Here is a 5,251-nt window from a genome sequence, read left to right as displayed (position 1 = left end):
TAGACACACAACATAGAATTCCCACCCAGCTCACGTCCTGACCAACTAAACACATACAAAACAACAGAAAACAGGTCAGGAACGTGACAGGTCTCACACCGAGCTCGAACACAGGACCTCTGCTTTGCTAGCACATGTGACTGCCCTCTCGAAGCACCTTGCAAGTAACGCCACGCAAAAAGCTATTCGCCAGGGCAAGTGAGGACACTTCAGGCTGAGGAGTATGTTTCACACATCTCCATGTGCTACACATGTTGATGTCAGAGTCATCTCTTGCATGTATCTCAACTCACACATTATTTCCCCTTGCTTTCAGCCTAGTTTGGTACAGCGGGGGTTAATATCAGCCTAGCATTTAGTTTGGTACAGCGGGCGTTAATATCAGCCTAGTATTTAGATTGGTACAGCGGGGGTTAATATCAGCCTAGCATTTAGTTTGGTACAGTGGGGGTTAAAATCAGCCTAGCATTTAGTTTGGTACAGCGGGGGTTAATATCAGCCTAGCATTTGTTTTGGTACAGCTGGGGTTAATATAAGCCTAGCATTTAGTTTGGTACAGCGGAGATTAATATAAGCCTAGCATTTAGTTTGGTACACCGAGGGTTAATATAAGCCAAGCATTTAGTTTAGTACACCGAGGGTTAATATAAGCCAAGCATTTTGTTTGGTACAGCGGGGGTTAATATAAGCCTAGCATTTTGTTTGGTACACCGAGGGTTAATATAAGCCTCGCATTTAGTTTAGTACACCGAGGGTTAATATAAGCCTAGCATTTAGTTTGGTACACCGAGGGTTAATATAAGCCTAGCATTTAGTTTAGTACACCGAGGGTTAATATAAGCCTAGCATTTAGTTTAGTACACCGAGGGTTAATATAAGCCTAGCATTTAGTTTAGTACACCGAGGGTTAATATAAGCCTAGCATTTAGTTTAGTACACCGAGGGTTAATATAAGCCTAGCATTTAGTTTAGTACACCGAGGGTTAATATAAGCCTAGCATTTAGTTTAGTACACCGAGGGTTAATATAAGCCTAGCATTTAGTTTAGTACACCGAGGGTTAATATAAGCCTAGCATTTAGTTTAGTACACCGAGGGTTAATATAAGCCTAGCATTTAGTTTAGTACACCGAGGGTTAATATAAGCCTAGCATTTAGTTTAGTACACCGCATACAAGTACTTGGGTGTTTAGCTAGACGGCACGCTGTCCTTATCTCAGCACATATCAAAGCTAAAGGCTTTCAGATGACCATCCTACCCATGCTAGATTACGGAGACGTAATTTTTAGATCGGCAGGTAAGGGTGCTCTCGAGTGGCTGGATGTTCTTTACCATTTACCAAATCAGATTTGCCACTGATGCTCCATAACTTCACTAGGGTAGGGGGCAGCATTCGGAAATTTGGATGAAAGCGTGCCCAAATTAAACTGCCTGTTACTCAGCCATAAAAGCTAGAATATGCATATAATTAGTGGATTTGGATAGAAAACACTCAGAAGTTTCTAAAACTGTTTGAATGATGTCTGTGTGAATAACAGAACTCATATGGCAGGCAAAAACCTGAGAAAAAAATCCAACCGGGAAGTGGGAAATCTGAGGTTTGTAGGTTTTCAAGTCATTGCCTGTCAAATATACAGTGTCTATGGGGTCATATTGCACTTCCTAAGGCTTCCACTAGATGTCATCAGTCTTTAGAACCTTGATTTATGCTTCTACTGTGAAGGAGGGGGGAGTAGGAGCTGAATGAGTCAGAGGTCTGCCAGAGTGGCATGAGTTGAATACGCGCGATCACGTGAGAGTTAGCTTGCGTTCCATTGCATTTCTACAGACAAAAGAATTCTCCGGTTGAAACGTTATTGAAGATTTATGATAAAACATCCTAAAGATTGATTCTATACTTCGTTTGACATGTTTCTACGAACTGTAATTTGACTTTTCTTCTGAACTTTCGCCTGGACTTGCGCGCAAACAAAAAGGAAGTCCATAAATTATGGACTTCATGGAACAAATCAAACATTTATTGTGGAACTGGGATTCCTGGGAGTGCATTCCGATGAAGATCATCAAAGGTAAGTGAATATTTATAATGCTATTTCTGGCTTCTGTTGACTCCACAACATGGCCGATATCTGTATGCCTTGGTCTTGTTTCTACGCGCTGTACTCAGATTATTGCAGGGTGTGCTTTTTTCGTAAAGTAAAAAAAATAAAAAATCTGACACAGCGGTTGCATTAAGGAGAAGTGGATCTAAAATTCCATGCATAACAGTTGTATCTTTTAGCAATGTTTATTATGAGTATTTCTGTTAATTGATGTGTCTCTGCAAAATCACTGGATGTTTTGGAACTACTGAACGTAACGCGCCAATGTAAACTGAGATTTTTGGATATAAATATGAACTTTATCGAACAAAACATACGTGTATTGTGTAACATGAAGTCCTATGAGTGTCATATGATGAAGATCCTCAAAGGTTAGTGATTCATTTTATCTCTATTTCGGATTTTTGTGACTCCTCTCTTTGGCTGGAAAAATGGCTGTGTTTTTCTGTGACTTGGCTCTGACCTAACATAATCGTTTGGTGTGCTTTCGTCGTAAAGCCTTTTTGAAATCGGACACTGTGGCTGGATTTATAAGTGTATCTTTAAAATGGTGTAAAATACTTGTATGTTTGAGGAATTTTAATTATGGGATTTCTGTTGTTTAACCCTAGTGAGGTTAACACGTCGGTACACTTATGACAACAGCCAGCTCAAGTGTAGGGCGCGAAATTCAAAATATATATTTTTTCAATATTTAACTTTCACACATTAACAAGTCCAATACAGCAAATGAAAGGTACACATCTTGTGAATCCAGCCAACATGTCCGATTTTTAAAATGTTTTACAGCGAAAACAGCACGTATATTTATGTTAGCTCACCACCAAATACAAAAAAAGGACAGACATTTTTCACAGCACAGGTAGCATGCACAAAGCCAACCTAACTAACCAAGAACCAACCAAACTAACCAACAAACAACTTTATCAGATGACAGTCTTATAACATGTTATACAATAAATATATGTTTTGTTCGAAAAATGTGCATATTTCAGGTATAAATCATAGTTTACATTGCAGCTACAATCAGAAATTGCACCGAAAGCAGACAGAATAATTACAGACACCAACGTCAAATACCTAATTACTCATCATAAAACATTTCTGAAAAATACATAGTGTACAGCAAATGAAAGACAGGCATCTTGTGATTCCAGCCAATATTTCCGATGTATTAAGTGTTTACAGCGAAAACACAATATAGCGTTATATTAGCTTACCACAATAGCCAGAAAGACAAGCCATTTCCCAGCAGTAAAAGTTAGCGATCGTAACAAACCAGTAAAAGATATATAATTTTTGACTAACCTTGATATTCTTTATCAGATGACAGTCCTATAACATCAGGTTATGCATACACTTATGTTTTGTTCGAAAATGTGCATATTTAGAGCTGAAATCAGTGGTTATACATGTTGCTATCTTAGCTACTTTTTCCACAACGTCTAAACAGCAACGATATTTTTCTGACACTTTTTCTGACACACATATTCTGACCAAATAGCTATTCATAAACATAACTAAAAAATACATGTTGTATAGGAAATGATAGATCCATTAGTTCTTAATGAAATCGCAGTGTTAGAATACTAAAAAATAACTTCATTACGACATCCAGCTTCGGTATAGCTGAGTACCCCAAAGTTGGGCGCCGTCGACTAGTTCACATGCACGACAGATATATGAAACACCATCATAAAATGTTTCTTAATTTTGGTGATCTTCCATCAGAATGTTGGACAAGGTGTCCTTTGTCAAGAACAATCGTTGTTTCGATTTAGAACGTTCATTTTCCCTCTCGATTTAGCAAGCGCACTAGCCAAGTGGCCCGAAGCTCTCCATGTCAACAAACGGAAGAGAACGGAACACGGCAAAACTTCCGAAAAATGTTCATTAATCTGATGAAACTATATTGAAAAAACAGACTTTACGATGATATGGTCAAATGTATCAAATAAAATCAAAGCCGGAGATATTAGTCGCCTATAACGGCAACTAAACAGAAGGCAAATCCAAGTACCCCTTCGCGCTCTCCAGAAAACAGGAAATGGGCGGACACGTCATACAAAGAGCTTGTATTCCACTTCAGACCAAGAAAAACACTAAATTTCTTCTCTCACCGCCTCTTGACATCCAGGGGAAGGTGTATGAAGTGCACGTATACTAATACGTATCATGCCCATGTATAGGCAGGAAGTAGAACAGTCTCAATTTCAGACTTTCCACTTCCTGGTCAGAAAGTTTGTGCCAAATGAGTTCTGTTTGACTCACAGATATAATTCAAACGGTTTTAGAAACTAGAGAGTGTTTTCTATCCAATAGTAATAATAATATGCATATTGTACGAGCAATAATTGAGTACGAGGCCGTTTGAAATGGGCACCTTTTATCAGAGCTACTCAATACTGCCCCTGCAGCCATAAAAAGTTAAAGGACACATCACTGCATTCTATACTCCTCTGTAAAATGGTCATTGCTGTATACCCGTCGCAAGACCCACTGGTTGATGCTTATTTATAAAACCCTCATAGGCCTCCCTCCCCCCTATCTGAGATACTTACTGCAGCCGTCATCCTTCACATACAACACCCGTTCTGCCAGTGACATTCTGTTAAAGGTCCCCAAAGCACACACATCCTTGGGTCGCTCCAGTTTTCAGTTCGCTGCAGCTAGTGACTGGAACGAGCTGCGACAAATGCTCAAACTGGACAGGTTTAATCTCTTCATTCAAAGACTCAATCATGGACACTTACTGACAGTTGTGGCTGCTTGCGTGATGTATTGTTGTCTCTACCTTCTTGCCCTTTGTGCTGTTGTCTGTGCCCAATAATATTTGTACCATGTTTTGTGCTGCTACCATGTTATGCTGCTGCCATGTTGTGTTGCTACCATGCTGTCATGTTTTGTTGCTACCATGCTGTGTTGTCATGTGTTGCTGTCATGCTATGTTGTTGTCTTAGGTCGCTCTTTATGTAGTGTTGTGTTGTTGTCTCTCTTGTCGCAATGTGTGTTTTGTCCTTAGTTTGGTACAGAGGGGGTTAAAATAAGCCTAGCATTTAGTTTGGTACATCGTGGGTTAATATAAGCCTAGCATTTAGTTTGGTACAGTGGGGGTTAATATAAGCCTAGCATTTAGTTTGGTACAGTGG

Source organism: Salvelinus fontinalis, chromosome 29 (genome assembly GCF_029448725.1).
Source record: "Salvelinus fontinalis isolate EN_2023a chromosome 29, ASM2944872v1, whole genome shotgun sequence".
NCBI lineage: Eukaryota > Metazoa > Chordata > Actinopteri > Salmoniformes > Salmonidae > Salvelinus > Salvelinus fontinalis.
This window is presented reverse-complemented; position numbering follows the sequence as displayed.